Consider the following 23,956-nt stretch of genomic DNA (forward strand, 5'->3'; position numbering starts at 1 on the left):
GAAACTTAAATTGAACCCTAATGGTCACCGGCCACAGAGCCATTTTTACCAAAAGAGGCCATGATGTCCTAGAAGCTTAACCCTTCTCATTTCGACTTTGGGCTGGATTCGAAGGAAGATTCGTCATATATGCGGGTTTGTTGTACGCTAAATATGATGCCATGAATCAAATGTCCTCATGCAGAAGGGGTGCAGAAAATTAGAGAATAAGGATGCCAGCTCAGGTAGTGTCCTCGTTATCTGACCAGGGCTCTAAATAGTTCTCGTATTACTTCCAAACAGATGATTAATATATTATTAACTGATTGTTTAATTGTAACGTAGAAACACATCCCATTATGAATGCGAAGGCAACTCGATTCCATAATATTACTATACCCACTAGGGAACCGAGAACCTACCTGAATCTTCCCATATGTGGGAATACGGGATGAATAAAACTACATTTATAATATAACATTGCATTGTACATTCTCTTATAATGAATTGTGAATCAATACTAACATGGTGGAGATACAGATTTCAAAATTACATTAGAATGATGCTCTTAATATAATTTGTGCATTTGATTTGTTTCGTTGCAAGATTTAAAATAAAATGCACCAGTTTAAGAGAAAGTACGGATTAAATGCCTACGAACAGATTATATGAAACAAAACGTGTTCAAACAACAGCGAATGCCCTATACATATAGCACAAGATATTGCACATTATTCTGTAAAATATTGTACAGTATCATATAATATTTCACATTTCAGAATAACATTATTTATTATCTAAACACAACTTATGTATAATGAAAGATACTGATTTAGATATCTTTCAGAAATACAAAGATATAATAAGTACTGAACAATGTTCAAAGCATTGTATAATATTGTAAAATATTGGACTTTACAAACAATATCCTACATCGATTTTACTAATCACGAAATTGCCTACAATATTAAATGATAATCTCCAATATAATTGGAATATTATATTTTATCATAATTTTACTGTATCACCGGTATTATATAATTTTTTGAATGCTGTCCAAGACTGCTAATATATTTGTACTACTAAGTGAGTCAGTTGCGAGTTAACCCTTTAAAGGGCCATTTTTTTCTAGTCATATTATGTTTAAATATTTTTAGGCTTGAAATTAGAATAAGAAAAGAGATTCATTTAGCTTATTAGATAAATTTAATTTGATTAATTAATTTGGTTAATTAATAATTAAGTAACAAATCAAGACACATCATTTTGTCTGAGATAAAGAACTGAAGCATCTAAGTTTCTGACTTACTAAAAAAATGTGTCAGAACTTACGCCAACCTACATAATTTCATACAAAGATTGATAAATTTGGTAGGAAGCATACTTCCCACGGCCCTAGAAAGGGTTAAAGCATTTGGCAGCCACAACAGTGCATGGTTTCAAATCCTCTATTTAACAAACTGGTCAATTTAGTTTCATATTTCATTATAATTTAAGCTTACCAATATATTAATTGTTTATTTTAGATTCATTTTTATATTTTAGAAACTTTGTGAATATGTAAATGTTTTTATTTTATTACTGTGATTTGAGAATACATGGTATCATTTAAGCAGATCCTCGGCATTTCTAAATATTGTAATAATGAAGTGAATGCAATGATATGAATAGAAATTCGACCCATTATAGTTAATAATCTAATAATATTATCGTAATGATTATAATATGGGTTTTTCTACGAGTTTACTAATTGACAGCTTTAGCCGTGGTGCCCGGACGATAAAGTCTAGTTTTCAAGATCGAGTATTCCGGGTTCGAAACCTGGTTACACTGAAGAAGAACTATGCAAGTGGATTTGGTGCACGTTAAATCCATAGAAACTAAATGTCCAACTTCTGGTATAGTGCGGAAGTTCGGAAAGGAGTTGCCAACTCAGGTGTCATCCTCGTCATTTGAACGCGGTTCAAAATTACGGAGTCTGTTCCAAATTAGCTCTAATGTTGTTTTAAAATGTGACGCTAATATAACTAATCAAATTGATAACTTTTGATATCTAGTCTAGTTTTATTTGACCTGCCTGGTAATTGCCTAATCTTAACCTAATGGAAAACCCACTACAGGAGCTTGTAACATTCAATTAAAAAATTGTCAAAAAAATTGATTTCTTCGAAAAGAAGACAAAAACTATTACTTTAACTTCATCCAAAACATATTTCGCCAGAAATCCTAAAATATTGATAACCACTTTGAAATTTTTTACAAGTTAAAGAAACAGAATCTTTGAATATTTTCAGACACTTAGAGAGCGAAGATGCGTGATATTAGTAGCTAAATTAATCACTCCAATTAGCTGTTCAATTATTCTAAAACCTTATTTATTACGCTGATGTAACAAATGTTTAAGTTACAATAATTTTTCTTCATGCTTTCTGCACCATTTCGTTTATTTAATGAAATATTGATTTAAAAAAAAGATTGCTCCTTTGAAAAGTGAACTATTATCGAAAAATGTACCTTTAATATTTCATCGACTTTTTTTATAATGGAGGATTATTTACGGTACATTTGATTCATGAAAAATAATTTTTCACATAAAAATGGCTGAAAAAAAATGGAAAGAAAATCAATTAATCATAAAAATAGCTGATTATATTTAAAATTCAATTGAATATCGAAGAAGTTTAAGCATATTTCTTCACAAATGCATAAAAACCATCGTCTCCATTAATGAAGAAAGTTAGAAAATATTTTTATTAAAATTAGAATTGTGAAATGGTGTTCTAACTCAACGAATTAGTATTGAGATTTATTATTTCCCTTTAAATACATTTTAAAAATAATTTTCTATTCTCAGAAATAAAGAAAATCCGCAACCAATTAAAATTTTTGACGTGTACCGTGTGAGCATTATTAACTTCTGGGACAACTCATTGTTAGACTTATGATTTATATTTGACACATTCTTATTAAGTGTTATATTTACGAAGACTTGAATCCTAACCAGATGTCTATTGAAGGGAAATTATATTCTAATTAGTGTGATGACTTCTTTACGGTCTGATGAGTGAATGACTTGAGTGCGGCAACACGAATCGGTTTAAGAAAGTTATAGGATCTATTCATTAATTGTTTTCTAACTAACCCCAACAAAACCGCTAGTAAGCTTAAGTAACGAGTTTCTGGTTGTGGTCCGACCAAGATGGTCGATTTCTGAAATTTTCTCCAATCGTAACACAATTGTGCGCCAGTTTCTCCTGAAAAACACCTAGGATGACACTATTCTCCATGTGGAGTTAATTAGAAATTCTACTTCAGTAAGATCTATTCATTAAATGCTTTCTTAGCTAACACTAATAAAAAAACTGGTAGTTTGATTGAACTTGAGTAACGAATTTCTAGTTGTGGTCCAGCCAAGAAACTGTTTTCCGAAATTTTCTCTGAGTTTAACACAAATGTGCATCAATTTCTCCTGAAAGTTTCCTAGGATGACAATATGATCCAAATGGAGTTATTAAGAAATTCTGCTTCAGATACTCAAAAATCACTTTAATCAACATTGGACCCCACCATTCCTTTGGTTAAGAGCATTCGACTGGTAGCTAGAAAAGTTAAATCCCCATTGAACTATCTATATAACATTCTCACATTGGTGGACCATTAACCCACATGATAATAATAAGTCATGGCTTTAATAGTATTAAGACATGGTAGAAAAAACGATAGAAAATAACTTTTGGGGGTAGAAAAAAGTTAGAAAAATCTTTTCGAGGTTAAAAAGAAAATAACTTTTTAAATCTAATGCGAAAATATAAAACCCTTATGATAATAAAAGTGTGAAATGGTTCAAGCAATAATATAAAGAAACCTCAATGTTTATTTAAAGAAAGAAAAGTATTTTTTAATAGACTAATTAATATACATTAGGAATAAAAATAAAATTTCAATGTCGCAAGAAAAATTATATCAGTCAATCACGAATTTAATATTTTTATTTGCCTCAAACTTTTTTTGATAAATTACTTTTTACTCCTTGGTACAGTAAAAATAGCATTTTTCTAAAGAATTTGGTTTTTTTTTATCGAAAATTTATATCATATGTTGAAATCTTAGTTTTTACACCTTTTCGTTCGCTCCATAAACTCTTTTCATAAAATACTTCTCGCCTCTTAGTAGAATAACATTTATCAAAAACGTTTGAATCTTTGCTAATCGAAAATTTAAATCATATGCTGAGATCTTCGAAACGTCTTTAAGATTTTTACGATGCCATATATAATTTTTTTAATAAATTTCTTTCTTCTTTTGAGCACACCAATAGAATGGTATTTTTTTAAAACTTTTAAATTTTCATTATTCAAAAATTTAAATCATATATTAAAATCTCGAAAAGAAAATAACCAGCAAAGGATGCAATTTAATAAAGTTAAACCACATAATTCTGTAACATTGTTGATTATGCATATTGTTGTGTTAATTAATTACGATCTATGAACATTAAGTTAAATAATCATTTGGTTAATCAAAAACAAAACAGCACAACTAGCACGTCAGTAATCTCTTTGATGCACTCAGGAAAATTAGTTATGATTATCATAAAATTAAAAGAAAAAGAAGCGGAAGACCAACTTCGCTCCTTTTCACCAATGCACACAAACAAGAAAATATCAAACAACCCGCAATTATTCCTTTGATCTTAATAAATGCTAACATGTTTTAGATTTATGCCTAGAAATTCGAGAAAATTTGGATACACGTATAATACTATATTAAAGCATCATAATATATCAGTTTATCTGTTGCGGCGAATATTTGCGGCATGGGAATTCCGTATAAGCATTTGTTGGAATTCTTACAAGGTTGGTTTTCTCGGAGAAGCTATATTATGGACCATAAATTTAATTAAATCAGTTTCTACAGAAAAATGAGGATTTATCACATTAAAACCAGCTGTAATGTAATATATAATAGTGGTGATAATAACTTAATTTATTGAATAAAAACCTCGAGATCATCAAATCTCGAGTTCAATTTTTTTGGCGAATACATTGCATATTATTTGTATACTCCGTATATGAGGGAGAAAATATGTTTAATATATTTAGTAAACACTCAAATCAGATCAATATTTTACGTCAAGTTTACAGAAATGCACATGCAGTTTTATTACCAATAATAACTAATCAAGAAGTAGGTAATAGGTGCTAACAATTTAGACAAAATTAGTTTCTATAATATTTGCATTGTTTTTTTTAATTTATATTTTTATGGCATCAAATTTCAGGTACATAAAATTTCATTTCCAGGAGAACGTTTGTACACGACAATAATAACTTTTTACGAAGTATCGAGTAGGTGCTAACATTTATATAAAATAAGTTTAATAATATATGCATTGTTTTTAAAAACATTTTATATTCTTATGGCATCAGACACTTCTGGCAACGCAAATAAAATACACTTTAGATAAATTTATTATAAAAGTTTTTTGCAATTTTTAAGTTAAATGACTATAGCTTAAACATTAACAGATCTCGGTAAACAGATCTACCGTAAATAAACAAAAGTTGGTCAAATGCGACTTTCCCTAACGTAAGAAAAAATTCGTAAACTTAATAGATTTTTTCACCACAGATATGTCAGATATTTAATCTTATAATTACGAATTTTTAACTAATGAAATAATTTTAATAGATTAAGATACATGTGCAAAAAAATATGTTCTGTATAAATTATTGAAGACAGAATTTGCTTGCTCGCAAGGTTTTTCAGAAAACATGCAACTTATATTGATAAATGTTACACCAATTTACTTTCATAGAGCATAACTTGATGATCATGCAAAATGATATTTTAATAGATTTATTGGAGTTATTTTACTTATGTTGTTAAAACATAATAACGCTTTAAAAAACATTTCAGCATATTAGCAAGAACTGAAAAAAAAATATACCCAATAATGCTTTGCTTTTAACATGTTTTGTTCATTATATATCTTTAAGAATACCTGCAGAATTTCATATTGATGTAATGAACCATTTTTGTTTAATCATGCGTGCGCGCAATCTTTGAAAATATAGCACTGAGAAAAATGACTTTAGAGTAAAAAATCCTTTATCAGACTTTTCAATTTACGAATACCAAAATCAAAAACCACTGATCTTCATGATTCTGAGTGAAAAGTCAAAAGTGACCATGTTTTTAACTAGTCTTTAAACTAATTAACGTACAGACATGTACAATACCTTAATATGTTCAAAAGGGTTTCGGCTATCAAATAGAACCATGAAAATACTTCAAAAAATTAAAAGTTTCCTACGGTCTCTTTAGAGAAAAATTCTAAAGCAGACATTGTTTCTATTAAAAATATAAAAATAAAATTTATTAATATTAGTTTTAATGTTTGGTGCACTTTTAGTAATGGCTCACCTGATGTCTTTTATTCAATTTTTAATTCAGGACTTCAAGAATTTTAGTTCATCTACAATGAATTCAGTCCTCTATGACAATTTTTCTATTTGATGTGTGAAAATATAACAAATCATGCCAATCCCCGAAATTAGTATCATTTGGCCTATTCCTTATCTCCGCGATCTATTCCATTCATTTAATAGACGCAGATGTCTGAACTTTGACCATTGCCTCTAGCTCTCCTATCAGTGAAATCATTAATTTGATGCGTTTCCGTTCTCATTAGTTCATGTGACCAAACATGAGGCATTCTGACTGAAGCATTTGCAACGCTTATGTCACAATACAAAAGCATTTGTTAAATAACTCGAAAATGTGGTCTTAACTACAGCCATTCGCAAATATTTCGGTATTATAATCTAATAAAAAAGGCACTTTTATCATCAGTTTTTTTTGTATTGCCGTTCGCAGTTCATTTGAGGAAAAAGATCTATCTTTCATATCAGTTAATGACTTTATTATAGAATCCACTTTGATGGATAGATCCAAGTGATGGATTTCCGACTAAGTAGTTGCCTAGAGCTGCAGAGCTGAGGAAGGGCTGCAGCAAGTCAATTAACAAGACAACATTAGACTATCTGGTAAATAAATGTGTAAAAAATATAAATTTTTCGTATTAAAAGAATATTAGAATAATTTTAACATTTTATCGAATATAATTGCTATAGATTTCCTATATGTTTCATAGCATTCACTTAGTTATTGTTATCGATAATAAACATTAACCATCTGCTTAAATAATGTTATCCAAGGATGCGGATCATGTGTTATAATAAAAAATAACCAACGGGATTAGTCTCCTTTAAACATTCTCACATGTTCTATTCTTCTCATAAAATTGTGGACCTTGGGTAAGGCCGCGAATTCTTTGCATAGCATTGGCAAACGATGGCTGCGAAATATAGATATTTAGCATGACTTGTATTTTTACTGAATCTATCGTGAAATATGTGTTCTGTACGCCATTTTGCAAGCCGACTGATAAAAAAATTTGACACAAAACTACAGTTAGAATCTCAAAATCCCATATCGAATTTCATTGATTTAAGTAGTGAGTTTATGAACCGGCGTCCTTGCATAGGGGTAGCTCATCTTCCCCGTGATCTGGGCGTCCCAGGTTCGAATCCCTATTCGGCCATGGTTGTTCCTCATCTGTGTTCTATATGTGAGGTGTGTGAATGTTCCCCCCTGTAAAAAGGGGTCGTGGAAGCGAATGTGTGAGTTTCGTCTTCATATGAGCTAGAAGTCAGACTTCTGCCCTCGGGTGTTCAGGGGTCTTTACCCTCAGAAGCTACTGCACCTTCTTTCCGTGGTAACGCGGACACGACGTCATCATTGAGTTCATGAGTTATTGAGTTTACATTTAAGCGAAAGCGCAGACCAACAAACAGTCAATTGTTAGGCGAATTTGCTTCATAATTTGATAAGTATCTATATCGTAGAAGCTTAACTTGTGTATGAAAGTTTATTTGCCTTTGCCTTATTATTTATTTTATATATCTTTGCGTTTTGTAGTTTTTGAATTCACTTGTATACGAACAACCAGATAGACAGATTTCTTGTGAATGGATTCCATTCCAAATTTGATAAACATTTACAAATTTAATAGTAATTACATATTCCAAATTTCAGCCGTCTTGCTCAAAACGTTTTTGAGTTATCGTTTTCATATAAGACAGACAGACATAATGCCAAGTATATATTTTTCGAATTTTAATATCTCGAATTCAAATATTTTGATGATTACAATACTTTTTCTATATCTCTTTACGAGAAAATAAAAATAAGAACTCTGTTCACAAAATTACTAACCTTAAATAACTAATTAACATGCTGATTAAATAAAACTTGTGATGAAATATTAGACTAAATTGTCCAGTTTATTATACGAGAAGTCCCATAATAATGTTTTCATTAATCCCAGAACAAATCTGTTATTGGCGCACTTATCAACTGTAATTATTATGTACAATAATTATAGTTAAAGATTATGAAGATATTAAATTATATTTATGCAAGAGATCTTTTGATGATCTTCCTCTACTCTTCAGTTTTAGAACATTCATTCCCTTATTCCAATTTTCAGAAATGCAGATCGTCGAAATCTAACATGTCTAGATTTAACTGTAAATGGAAACTCATTTCATTCGACATTATGACAATTTCTGCGAACGACAACTATAAATAATGACTTCTCATGTTCGAAACAGTCATGAGATTTCTTATTAGTCATTAATTACTATACACTCATCAGCTGGGTGTGCACACATTAATCTGGACGCCGCCGTCATCTTGAAAGTTTAAATTCATTCTGTGCCTCGTCAGCAACGCCCGGATGGGTACCATGACAATATCTCTTTTACACGCCACTGAATAATTCATAGCATCAGTCAACGGAGCTTGCGATTTATTCTGAATTTAGATCTCTAGGAATTTGTTGAACACTCCAGTCTGAGGACCTAATTCAAATTTGAGTCGATGGATACTTACCATAATAATAAACTCAGTGTCCCGGAGGTTAGTTGAAAAAGTTAACGTTGTTGCATCGGTTAAAAAATGACACGGTACAGAAAACGCAGCTGTTAAAATATGCACGGATTTTAAATTGGAAACTAAGCAATTTACTTTTGAAGCGATGAGTTTTTTTTAGGAAACTTATGTTTTCCGTTTTATTCGTTTAAGTTTGAAAGCTAGTCATATTGTTTGACGAAATTGCACTTTTTTCAGGATCTATTAGGTTGGTATTCTCTGTAGACGTGAGCTAACTTAGATATAGGCTGGATATATTTGAATGATAATTCTCAAAAAGAAAATGTATCGATTAAGAAAATACATTCTTGCAATTTTGTGTTTAGATTTCAGGCTTTCGAATCCATTGAGATATTCTCCCCTCGGATTTCTGATAAAAATGACAACGGCGCGTTCTATGGTTACGTTCTCGTATGTTGCACTGAATGGAATATACATTTTTAATTTAGAACACATTTTATTGATAGATGTCGATTTATAATTTTAATCTGAAAATAATATATCAAATTTCATATTCTTAAAGTGTTGTTTTTTAAGTTATAAGATAAGTTACAATGATGATTGGAGTCGTGGTTAGATTCAGAAATAATTTATTCCATTTTTTGTTTTAATTTTGCTTGCCACGATTAAAATTATTTGAGGATATTTTAGTAATTTTTTAAATGCTTCCAAGTCATGCCTATTACAGAGAAATGAAATTATGAAATGAATGTATTTGCCAGGGAATGTAAACTATAGAATGAGGCATCGAGATCACATCATTTATCAATGCAGAATGGGTTTATCCTCGTTTGGAAAGTTCAACTAAAGAACTGCTAAATGAGTCATTTGAATGCGGCTTTCGGTATTGGGCAACAGGAAAAAATTTGAAATTGGAGCTATTAAATTTTGAGAGGCACACAAAAATAATTTATTCTAATGACGCAGGTAAACTGTATTAATTGCCTATATACGATCAAGCCAAAAATAATGGATTCATTCAATCTCAGTCCAAAATTAGACTGGGTTCTATATTGTTGATGTAATTATTACCTTATAAATTTCATTTTTATCAGCTGAACAAGTATTTGAATTATCATTTTGATAGACATATCATATACAAATCAATTGCTTCTTCAATTTATTCACCCCTCGATCTTCGCTGCTATCTTTTGGAATTTTTCTTTGTCTTTCCTATATGCCCGTTCATCACATGTTTTCCTTGATGTAAGAGACACGTTAAGGCATATTTTTGAAGTCAAATATCTCAGTGAGCTTATATTAAATAGATGACTTTTAATTTTATCCAACAAATCAATTTTTTAATTGAATTTTCTTTGTATCTAACAACAGAGTTTAAATTCCGCTCAAACAATTGTCCCTTCATTTTTTATACTTACGAAATGGTGTACCGAGAACAATATTTTGGTTTTCTTGTACCAGCAATGAAAGTTGTCAAAGCAGCAATGTTCTATAAAAAGTCTGGATATACAGTAAAGTGATTTCTAATCATTTACTGACATTTGTTTACTGTGTTTTCACAATTGGACAGAACATTTTCGGAAATATATCTTTTATGGTCTCGACGAATTCTATCCCAATTAAGTATATAAAATATTTAGTCTGGTTTCTTTCAACTTTTGCACAAAACAAAAAAACGATATTCCAAATAATCTATGGATCAAATAGGTGGGACCGATTGCATTTGGTTACCAGAAGAATTTCTGCTAATTCTGCAACTCTACAAACTAATAATTAAAATACCAACATAATTATAAAAGTCTCGGTTTAATCATAACTGATTTATAATTGATTAATAATTGATTTTTTTTCTTAAATGATTACTTAGCAAATACTGAGCAGTTCTGTTAGTTTGAAGATATTAAAGATCCTTATACCTTACTCATGCATTTTTGTCGATGCCACCGACCTTCTACTAAAACTATCATGTTTATATATGATAATTAGAATCTGAAGTTAAAAAAAATGAACTTTTCCTACCATTTTTATTTTTACCTGGTAATATATAAAACAGAAGAATATTTTTTCTCTTTGTATAATTGTATTTAGTTCTTTTTAAATATTCATTTATATTAAAATGCGGTCAATCACAAGCAATATTTTCCTTACCGAATTAAAAAGAAAAAAGTCATATTTTTAAAGCTTTATGTAAATAAATGTTAAAATTTACTCTGCTATTTGTTTAATATTTAATTTAGAAATGATGCAAGTAATAATATAGAAAAAAATAAAAGGATAATTAAATATTATCTATGACAGAAATAATCGAAACATCCGAAACAATTAACTCTTTGAAGAATGTTTTATTTATATTTCTATTTCTATTCAAATTCGTAATATAGTAATAGCAGACGACTTTATATTTTTATTAAAAATTGATGCAATTTAATTTAAATTATTCGTTTAAATATCTTTTCTTTTGGTCTTCTTCATACATTAAAATAAATTATTTTGCATTAGTCGCCTTTTCCTTTTTCATTATTTATAAAAGGTTTCTTCGAAAAAAGAAAAAGAAAAAGAATTATATGGAGAGAAAAATAACAAAACTATTTCTTTTACGAAAATAGCATCAATAAAACGCAATTTTACTTTTAGACGAAGGAATAAAGGTTTAAAATTGAAATTCTAAAGAATTCTTTATTGTAACGCTTAGCTCAAATAGAACGAAAGCGCAGGCCCTTTATTGAAAATTTCCATTAGCAATAGTAATGGTATGTGCTCAAAGAATCTGACAATATTTTTTTGAATACCTTTAAGTCATAGCTTACTATCGCCTTTTTTGACTTTTAAATCATTGCAAAATATAATTTATTCCGTACAGAAGAAGAAAAGATTAACTATTGCAGATATTAAACTTTTTTAAAAATAAAAATGACGCTATATATTTAAATAAATGCAAGACTATTACATTGATTTGCAAGCAAAATAAAAATGAAAATCAATTTTCTCTTTGAATAATATTAAAAAATCTTGGAATAGGAAATATAAAAAAAATTATTTTAAGCTGCAAATTAAATTTATTAAAGTTTTCCGTTATTTCCATTATTGAAACTCTATGTGAAAAAGTTTCTTAACTTCGCCATTTAGAAGTGATAAATTGATCTTAAACTTGACAGTGACAAATTGTTTTCGAATAGTTTTTCCAATCACAAAAACCTCGTCATATAGAGTTATTGGCACAAAAATCATCTTAAAAAGTGGAAAATTCTAATCTTAGTTTTCTCAATTTTTTTTTTTTAGTTTGAAGTTTTAAAATTCCATAAATTTATATTAATTTTTTGAAAAATTATGTCTTTCGAAAAATAACATGGAACAGTAGAAGATGCTATTAATTTTTACGAAAATTTGTGATATTTGTGTATTAGATTCCAATAAGGAAGTTCTAGAATAATTCAGTTAGATTAATATTGGACAAGTTCGCAAGTTTGATCCCAGACCAAAGTCGATTGATTCCAGAGAAAAATTGTATGATTTGATTATTACGTAAATAATAAATCACAGGAGTCTTTATTTTGTGTTTTTTTTTCCGAAAAAAATTCAGTTTTGGTGTTGCTTTTCTTCCATATCTACATCTTTGAATTGTTTTGTTAAATTACAAATTCATTTTTTATTATTCTGCATTTTATAAAAAGGAAATGTTTTTTTTCCTTATTGTCTCTTATCCGTCTCAAGTGAACTTTTTTTAACGCACTCAAAGAAACTAATCAACTAAATAAGCCAGTCAAATTTCTTCAAAAAACTTAAGAAAATAAATTTTATTAAGTTCTTAAAATCAAGAATAGCTAAGATAAAAAAAAATAGTAACATTTTGGTAATGTATTTGAACTTTTAATGCAAATAAACTTAAAACAAATTAAACACCTAATCGACTGTTTGCCTTGTTTGTCTAGTAGGAAACTTGACACAATTCTTTCCAGATGAAGAATTGACCACACAATGCTCACACAAACATTTGCTGTTGGGGAAACCCACACTCCGATATACAATATATCAATGTCTTATGACGGTTCTTCACATTTTAATAATATGATGCATTACCATGGAAAGGGAGGTGTAGTAGCTTCTGAGGGTAAAGATCCCTGAGCACCCGAGGGCAGAAATCTGACTTCTAGCTCATATGAAGATGAAACTCACCTCTCAGATAGAACACAGGGTGAAGAAAAACCATTACTCGAACCAGGACTCTAACCCGGGACGCCCAAGTTACTGAGAAGACGCGCTACCCCTTGGATAGGACGCAGGTATTTTAATAGAATGCCCATTATTTAATAATTAAAGCATTCGCTGCTTTCATTCTCTCCGCATCAAATTGTGAGGCATTTTTTCATAAAGGCATTCTTTATTCTTCCATCTTTTTACCTTTATAAAAATTGACTTTTATTTTTTGATCCGATTCTTAAACAACTTTTAGATTCTATTTTAACATGCGACTACTTTTAGCAGATTTTACAAATTGACAGGTCCTGGAAAATGACTCAATTTAGAAATAAAATTCGAAAATATTATTAACTCTCACCATATGTTTGACACAATTGAATTATAAATGATTCGTCACCAAATAAACTCCATCAACCTTAATATAATCACTTTTTTCAGAAAAATCACCAAATCTAAAAATATTTGTTACTTACAAGTACTTTATTTTATGCCAACCTTCAGAAGCTTTATAATAAATGTTATGTTTAAGAATTACAAAATTAGCACGCAACATTCTAAAAGCCTTAATTTGATTGTTCCCTTTCAATTCAAACAATTCACTTGAAAATGTATCACATCGCTGTTCCGGAAAATGTACCAATTCTCTAAAGACATTTATCTAAGCGAAAGTCTATTCCCAGATGAGAACCAATTACTAAATGGCGCAATTCTTCCAATTAAATATCAGTTGAATTAAGGCCTATTGTTCCCTATTAATAACTAAGCCTAACAATCGAATTTCCGAAATGAGACCAAGTCGAAACCGAGTTTAACTGATGCCAACCATCACATGAAAAAAAAAAAAAAAAAGACTTTTCTAATTATAACTCGCTGGCCGTGGTTCTGAACAAGCATCTGTGAACATAAATGTTTCGATTCTAAAAACCTGATTCAGAATTTGCGTGTTTTAGCAAAACGCTGCCATGTAAAAAGGTAGATTTTTGTACAAAGAAGAAGAAATCACGCCATCGGTGATGTTTCCGGGTTTTTCTGGGGGAAAGAAAATAAGATGCACGCAGCATGCATTAATTTTAACAGACGTGAAATGTTCCAAGAATTTGGTCTTTAGCGAGCTAGGTGTATAATAGCGAACAAAAGGCACATTGAAAGAAATGAATTACTTTTACAAAATTGAAAATCAATTCTCTCTGTTTTTTTTAATAACACGCAGCTGGTTGGTTGATAATTATCTTCATTTATCGTTTGCAGATTGCAACACTGAAAGTTGATGAAGTTGGTTTTAAAGACGTGTAATTTGTTGAAAATCAATTTTATATTTGAAAAAAAAAAGTTATTCGAATTCATTATCTACAAATTTTCAAGGCACAAAAGAATTTTTTTTTTCAAAATTTAGAAATTGATGAAAAAACATTTAACAATTGCTTGATGAATACAATTTATTATAACAAAGATATTTTTATCAAAATATTTTTAAAAAAATATTTTTTTGTTGCTGTTTTACGAATAAATAATCATTTTGACAATACAAATAAGTAGATATTTTATAAAATTCAAACAGATCTCTCTCAATAAAGAAACTTACTGTAAAAAAAACTATTTGAATTTTATGCTTAATATTTGAAACAAATATGTTTAACATTTGCAGCAAATTCAAAGGAAATAAAATAAATCTATTTTTGATAGTCTTTAATGAGATTCATTCTAAATTACCATTTATTTGTATAATTTAATGACAAAATATTGTTTACTATAAATTATTGATAAAAGAATACTATTTATGGCTATTTTATAAAGAAAACAGCATTTTTTTGGAAAATACGAATTAGAAGCATAGAAGTATATTCTTTCTCTATAATGGATAGTTATTTATATATTTAAAAAAAACTATAATTTTAATTTTAATCAATAATCAATTGAAATTTTTAGTTAATATTTGTAATAACTTGTTTCTTTTATGATGTATAAGTGTAGAGGAATAGCAAATAAAAAAAAGCTTTGTTTTTAACAGTTAATAAAAAAAGATCCCTTTTAATTTATCTCATTTATACAGTTTAATTACAGTTGGTGGCACTCGCACCGTTCACCATATATTTGGCTGAGAAACGGCCCTGTCAGTTAGAACACCCACTAGGATCTAAAGATAAAATTTTGTAGTTTCTTCATTACGTAATTTGAGTTTTGTACGGAAGCCAAAATAAAACAAAGCAAGACAAAAACTGTTTGTGTTGGAGGAAAATTACCTTGCGTAAATTGTCTGACTCGTTACCTGAACTGTTTTGCTGAAAGTTTACAATTAATTGGAAATTGGAAGCACCCCCCCTTTTTTTTTTTCTTTTAACTCCTTCACTTTTATTTAATTTTTACAGCCAATTTAGTTAGTGTTTTTTTGGATTTTTTTCAAAATGATTTTAAATATTTCAATAGATAAACGAAAACAACAAATTAGTTTGTACTAGTTTTTTTAGAAAATATTTTCGAAGCACTGCAATAGGCGTTGCGAAAATTTCTAAACTCGGTAAAGCATATTAAATTAATCTTTGAAAATATTTGTTTGTCGTTTAGATAAAATTTTAAAGATATTTCATGTCATCCAGTTCTTTTAAATAAAATTTATTAGTATCAGCGAATGCCTTTTATCCGTTAAATTTTAACTCTTTAATACTTTTGCTAATTTATTTTTCGTTTCGTTTAGTTTAGTTATATTAACGTTCCGTTTTAAAGCTATACTAGGGCTATTTTTGCGACTAATTTATTTTTCATTATCTATCTTCTATAGAAGATATAATTTCATTAGATACTTTCTATTGAGGGAACTCGTTGTCATTATGATTAACTATTCATGAAATATTCGAAATATTTATGGGTTTCCTATTTTAATAAAGATTTGTAGCGTATCATATCGAAAAAACGCTACAATTCGATGCACGAATAACTGGCTCGTACGATAGTTAACATTGAGTGCCGTGTCACTCGCATTCGCGTGATAGAAAAAGTTCTCTGTCAACGTAGAACTTCATGCGAGTAGACCAAGCCTACTTTAGTTTACACTTCCTTGTTTTAACACGCTGCTCAGTACGTGAATCGCCTGTGATTCATACATATTATCTAATTAATATTTTCTTCTCCACTACAATTAAAAAGAGATCAAATAAGTAAGAATCTTATTCGATAGTGGCCTTAATTACAGGCATCAAATGTGTTAAGAATTTCATGATTACGTATTTTTTTATGCTCATAACATTTTGAAATTTTTTGAAATGATGATTACATAGTATACGTTAAAGTTTGCCCAAGGGGATTTTAGCTTTTTTTTTTAACAATCAACATCAAGTTGAAAATGTGTTCGGTTTGGCTGCGTTAATTCAATGCAAGTTTTCGAGTTAGAATCTGGTGTTTCAAAAATAGGATTTTGGGAAGCTTCAGTTACAATTGTATTTGCCGCTTACTTTTAATAAAATTCATTTAAGGGGTATTCGATATTAATAAAATTTTAAAAGAAAATAAATAAATTCATAATAGTACTTTTAAGACGGACGGATAAATAAGTGCATTTTCGAAAAAACCTTTTCTTAATAAAATCGGCGAAATTTATTTTTTTAAACAAAAAATAACGTAGTAGCGTTTTCTTGTATTTGCAGGTTTGCAGATTGAGAAATTTCATTGAAATTCAGATTTATCATGCATGCTGCATCTAAATCCCTCGACGGTATACTCTGGATGTTTGGAACAGGAGTGCAAACATTTGTTTCGTTCTTTTCACCAATCAACAGCTCAAAATCACCAGGCTTATCTCATTAGAGCCCATTGAGTAGACTCAAAATGAAATATTAATTTAATGCAGCCAAAACCAGAATAAGTTATCGGATAAGAGATTATTACTTCTAAAGCTCTATTTACTCTAGTAATTCTTGACAAATCATTTTATTTTTGATACTAGCCCTCCCAGCCACATTTACTCTGAATAAAATTTTAATTAATAATATTAAGAGTTTAAGCTAGTTAAAGAATCAAATAATACGAAAATAATAATATTTACAGAATTTATTTTGGATCTGTATTGCAATAATTTTGCACCAAGTAAAAATAAAAGTTACATAATGATAAAATGAGGAATTGATAAATAAAATGTGGCAGACAGTTCCAATATAAACTTTGAACTTGTTTCCTTTTATAAACACCATCTTGTTTACAAAGACGCCAAGAACTGTTTTAAACCTCCAGCTGCTTATCCGCGCGATTCCCGCGAGTTAGTAATCGGTCCATTTTCTATTGCATCCCATATTTTTAAAGTTTAGAGTGTTTATTTTTACGATTATAGATTTTTATTATATCATATTATTATCGTGTAACGTATAGTATCAATTCATTTTGAAAAATATTTAACTTATTTGCCATCAACGCATCTAAATAGTGATTTTAAAGTTACGCAGTCAGCGAATCAATCATCTTTCCATAAGTATTTAGTAACATTGTTTCTAATTTTGCTTTCAATCTGATATTATTTGTCATAAAAAATCATCATGTTTACAACAAACACTAGTATATAACTATTTAACATATGTTAAACAATCCTCTTTCAGTTCCATTAAAAAATAACAAACGATTTGGTTTATTTAATTTCAAATATGTAAAATAAAAAGCTTTGAAAATATCATCATTTTTGCTAACATGTGTAATATTGTTTTCAATGTCCGTAACGCAGTTCCTATAACACAGTCCTAATAACACAGTTCGAAAATCCTAATAACACAGTTCCTAATAATTAATCCTAATAACACAGTTCAAAAAGTGAATTTAAAAAAAAATTTAAAAAAAAATGTATTATGGCTAACATTTTTTCTAAAAATAAAATGTGACTTCAGTAAACATAATTATGTTTTTACGCAATTTATACAATAATGCAATAAAGCATTTAGCTTACAACTCGCAACGAATTAACCAAACTATTGGACGTTTGCATGTAATATACCATTAAATACACTACTCTGAGATTTATTTACATTACCAGTAGGGCTTCAACTTACTAAGAATCTTGATAAACAGACAAGTGTTTGAAACGGATTCGATTACAATAGCACAGCCTCCTCAATTAGACAAGATCATTGAACAGAATGATAGTTTGCATCTCCTCGTGACCTGCTGCTACGTTGTGCGCATGCTCTGAAAATTCCATGGATGATTAACTTAACTCTGCAGCCGGATTTCTCTCCAAACGTTTTCGAATCAATAATTGAAGCATCCGCGATCACAGATATGCGGTTAACATTTGGCAGTCCCTGGGAATATATCAATTGAGAAATTACAGCCGTTTTATGATTACAGTTACGATCAAAACTCTTATTATTAATATTCTTTTTAGTACAGTGTTTATAGCTCTTTATTACCTAGAAAGAATTAGTTTTTAATATAGAAAAAGAAGCAGACGATATTTGAAACGTGATAGGGAAATAGTAAAAAACTTCATGATGTTAAATGTTTTATTATAGTGTTTAGTGGAAATGTATAAAAAAGTTTGCCATTGAAAATAAAAACTTGTTAATTTCAGAAACAATGGATCATCGAATTCCATAATAACAATAATGAATCATAAATTAAAAACTAAAAAGTAGAAAATATTTGAAATAAAACTTTTATTTTTTATTGCACGAATAAAAACGTGTTTTTAAAAATTGTGTTTATTAAATTTATTGGTTTCAGAAATCTTAAATTATTAAATGGATAAAACATTCACTTTATTTTTTCATTTATTTAATTCTGAAAATTGAAAATCACTTCACGCGGCTTAAAATAATGCTTAAATAATGAATATTTTTATAAAACAATTTCATTCGTTTTATTTCTGCATCTAGTAATTTTGCTTCTCAAAGAAAATTCTAGTCGAACAATTCAAATTGAATTTCCCTCAGGGAGCTTAATTTTTATTCCTTCCAAATTTTAAAAAAATGGTAAACCATTTTGAAATTTTGTCATCAGAAGACAGAATTTGCTGAAAGATAGTATATTTTTCTTTTCCTTTTTTCTTTCGCACAACAGGATTCACTTTAATTAGTTTTAATTAATTTAGCGCCCTGGAACCAAATTGAAAATGACAAAAATCTTCGCAGGCTGCTTGAATTAATGTTCTTATTTATTTTCAGTCTGACACCCATCTCAAAGACACTAGAGTCATGGTTAAAAAGTTTTCAAAAGTCTTGCCATCTGTGAAATTTTATGCCCTAAGGAAATACAAAACTTGTGAAATTATATATTATATGTATATATATATATATATAGGAAAGCCTTTTGTTACGTGATTATCAAGCACAGTTCTAATTAATTTTCTGTTGGAAACTTTTCCTCCCAATTTTCAAATCGTAAAAAAAAGGTAAGATATTTCGTCGATTTATTTTTCGATATATCATATTTTTAAGAATACAAACATTAATTTTATATCATCATTTCAATAAAAGCATTTAAATTTAAATTCATATACTAATAGTTTGGCAAACGGAAACGGAGACGGTGTGACAGTAATGGTGGTTGAATCATTATGATCATCGCCGGCTATGGTTTTAAAACTCCCTGTAGGAGGTACGCCTCGTCAGCGTTATGGTTGTAAGTCGATCCCAAAATATTGCTTTGCCCAATAAGGCAGGGTAAACCAACCACTATACCGGAAGCTTCTAATCTCGTGAATTAGGGTGCCTCTTTGGAGACAGAAAAAGAGAAAGTTAACTTATTAGATACATAATAATAATCACAAACTAAGTATAAACAATAAATTCATTAAATTTTTTTATTAATTCTTTGAAGTATAATTGATTCCCAGTCAGTATTAATCAGACAGCAATTAAATTTTCTTACTTTAGAAAGTTGAGATTCATATAGAAATTTAAGGATTTTTCTTTTCTTTTCATTAATAAGATTTTTTAAAAAGACATCCATTTTCAATACTCTCTGGTGGATGCAGTATTGTCATTGTCAGTTTACTCATGAAATATCATAACAAGTTGGACTCGTCATTTCATTTCAACGGGTTAAAGTAATGACATTATGCTTTTTCTTAATATTTTGATTTCGACCTTAAACTATATCGAAATTTTATTAAGTAAATGTTCTATAAAGTACGCTAACCTATGTAGCTACGAGCCAGTTTATCAGCGCTAAATGAAGAAATGCACGTTTTTCAGTTTTTAAATGCTGGAGAAAGAAAAGGAATAAAATAAATATTTGTTTCCATGTTTATAAAGCTTGAATTTTTTTATCAATTTTTTACTCACTTCATGACGAGTAAGAGTTATGAAATTTTGTTGTTTAGTGTCCACAGTAATAATGCACTATTTTAATATTTCCAGAACAATTATCATTTAATCAATTCCTGTAATTAAATTTTGATATCATTCGAGTGGCATCATTTGAGAACAAATAGAATAAAAACTGGTAACAAAGTATAATGTTAAATTATAAGATTGAGAGCAATTATAAATTAAAGACTAAATGTAAAAATATAATAAAAATGAAAAGCATTCTAATTTGTGATATTGTTATTAAAAAATGCATGTTTTTAAAGATAGTTTTTATTATTGTTTTTTCTAATGGCACTTGTCATTGACAAGTCCGCTGACGAAGTCAGCGATTTTAAGCAGAGTGAGAGTCTCTTGTTTTTCAATAGTGCCATCTAGGACCAAGAGTACGTCTTAGCTACTCACGCGTCACAGCCCTTTTTACTGGGCAGACTTCATTCATGCATTTCATTCACTCATCCACAGATCGTAATTTAGATCTGAATCAGAGAACGATCACCTCTGAACTAGTACCTCCAGTGGTATTACTCTCGACATGGAGGACTTTGTGGCCACGACAGATTTATATGTGCGCCAGCCACCACACACACGGAGAGTCTTCCAACCCAATGGATGTGAATCCAATGTCCTACCAACCAGGTTATCTATCCCGGCGTATAGTTTTTATTAAAATTAGTATGCATATAATTTTATTACAGACAATCAGTTATTATTATTTAATTAAAATCCTCTCAAACATGTAAATTATCTTAGGTTACGGTTACTTTAGGGTAATAATCTTCAACAGGATAGTAGCCAGAATTATTTAATGGTTTGATGTTACGTCCCCCCCCTATTTTTGATTACAATTTTTTTCAGTAAATCGGGAACGCAAGTATCAGAAAACTAAGACTTCAGTACCCAAACGAGATGTTTCCGATAAAGTATATCGACTTTAGCCATATTCTTTTATTTATTCATTGTTCAAATCCTTTTGTGTTGTTTTGGTAATTACTTTTCAATAATGGTGACGACTCCACTTTTTCTTATTTTATCATTTATCACTACTTTGTTGAAAAAAAAGCCAATAGCAGCTGAAAGCAATCTTTTACAAATTTTAGTTTTTTTGTAAAAGTATTTTGAATACATTTTTTATAGGTAGCCTCCAATTATTATCTACGTTTTTTGTTCATAATTCCAAAATATATTCCATTGTAATCAGTTTAGGTTTTTAAAAACTATCATTGATGTTTCATACAAATAATTATATTTGTTTGTTTTATATGAATTTATTTCATTCGCACAATATCAACCAATAATTAAAACATCGAATCTGTATTCTGGACGCCTTTTTTCCCGATCGATTGAAACCAGAGTTGGAAAGAGTCACAAAAACACAAATAGACTGTCAATCTTTCGAAAGATTTAGTTCCAAATTTGATTGGATCTACAAAATGATCAATCTGTGTTCCGAATTTCATTCATCTGGCTCTTTTCGTTTTATAATTATCGTATTCACTTTGCTTTCATACGATCTTGATCAAATTTGGCGCATATTTTCCTCAAGTGTAGATGAAAATCTCTGTTAACTTTCCAATATCCAAAAAATATAATAAAAATGCAAGTTAATTTAAAACCAAACAAATTTTTTTTATCCTTCTCACCCATTGTAATAATACAAGGAGAGTTCAAACGAAAAGGTACAAAACGAACACAGTGGGTATAAATGAAGACTTTATTCACAGTATACACCATAGGCCTCAGCACAACGATCCCATTGATTAAGAAGTCGAAGGATTCCTTGTTCCCAAAATTCCTGTGGGCGTGACGAGACCCATTCCTTCACAGCGTCCTTGAGTTCACCGTTCAAGGTCCGCTGCTTGTTGAATTCCTCGAGCACAGAAGAACCATTAACTCCGATGTGTACTATGAGACACTCCGAAGACTACACAGGTCCATCAATAATAAAAGACCGGGGCTACTCACGGAGAATATGGTTCTGCTCCATGATAACACGCGTCTACACGTTTCCAGGGTTACACACGTGGAACTGGGGAAGTTCAAGCGGGAGCATCTCGACCATCCATCCTACAGCCCGGACATGTCACCCTGCGATTTACATGTGTTGGGTCCCCTGAAAAAACATCTGAAAGGAAAGCGCTTCAACTCGGACGGCGAACTCAAAGGCGTGAAGACTGTGAAGGACTGGGTTTCGTCACGGCCACAGGAATGCTGGGAGCAAGGAATCTTTCGGCTCGGGGATCGGTGATTTCAATGGGATTGTTTTGCTCAGGCCTATGGTGTACACTGTGAATAAAGTCTTCATTTATACCCACAGTGTTCGTTTCGCACCCTTTCGTTTAAACAACCCTTGTAATAATTTTTTTTTTTTAGATTTAATTCGATGCACCATCTGTATTAAAGTTGCCATTATTATGATGAAATTCAAACATTTATAAGTTTTAAAATTAATATAAAATTGCTATCTTGGCATATTGAATACGAAAAACGATTTTCTTCTATTTTATTTTGTAATATATATATATATATATATATATATATATATATATATATATATATATATATATATATATATATATATATATATATATATATATATATATATATATACTTTTTCATTTGGAAGCGCAGCGATTTGTAATAGACCGATCCCATCTTATTCATTTTTTTTTTCAGTTAGCGCACTGCATTTCGTACTTTTTAATTGTACTTTGTATTTTACACTGTTTTATTCTTTTATTGGATCAAGCTCATTTTATCAATATAACATTAATTGCACTGCATTAATTGCATAATATCAATGTAACATTAATTGCATTAATAAGTGTATTTAATGAAATCTCTACATTGAATGCTATGGTCATATTTTGTATGTCATTGCGCATGTCAACCAACATTGCTAACAAGTTCATTTAGCATGTCCTATTAAATTATATCATCTGCAACATGCGTATGAATACAGGCCTAAATAAAATTCGTATGAAGCGTTTGACGTGTATCACGTGATTATAAATATTTTTTTATTTATGATTTCGTAGTACACAGCTAGTGCTCAGAGCTAACTTAATTTTCAATTTTACAAGGCATTTTCCGAGTAATTTATAATATTGTAATGTGTCATCACATCATGGTAATAGTAATTTGCAGCCGAATAATTACATGTGCAGGGAACTTTTATCATGTGACTGCGTCTTCAAGTGAATTGGTACCTTCATAGGAATAAGAAATTTAAAATACTTGAAAGAAATACTTTGGGGTTCGTTTCATCCTTTCTTTTGTAATCCTAATCTTTTACCTTTGAAAACCTATTAATCCTTTAATCGTCATGCCTCTGCGTCTTATGAGCAACAAATTATCGCTTTTCAAACTTATAAACAGAAATTAAATCATTCGAAGGCGCTGTAATTCAATCCAAAAATTATCTATAATCCTCAAACATCTCAAGTATTCAATGAATTCATAACTACATCAGTAAGACAGCAAATCTTGAAATCGAAAATATAATCTAATTAGATAATTAAAAAAATCAAAGTGGCCCA

General features: G+C 29.7%; 1 protein-coding gene across 7 annotated transcripts in view; it reads right to left on the bottom strand.

The window, feature by feature from the left end:
- LOC129983710 (uncharacterized) overlaps nt 1-23,956 on the bottom strand; it is a 599,516-nt gene that overhangs the window by 174,013 nt on the left and 401,547 nt on the right. Inside the window, exon 1 of one of the 7 annotated variants that reach the window (XM_056093307.1) lies at nt 18,159-18,229. The exons of the other annotated variants lie outside the window; for them this stretch is intronic. The gene's annotated coding sequence lies outside the window, so the exon portion shown is untranslated. Of the gene's footprint in view, nt 1-18,158; nt 18,230-23,956 lie in introns of those variants that run through there. 7 annotated transcript variants of the gene reach the window in all.

This window comes from Argiope bruennichi, chromosome 9 (genome assembly GCF_947563725.1).
Source record: "Argiope bruennichi chromosome 9, qqArgBrue1.1, whole genome shotgun sequence".
Lineage (NCBI taxonomy): Eukaryota > Metazoa > Arthropoda > Arachnida > Araneae > Araneidae > Argiope > Argiope bruennichi.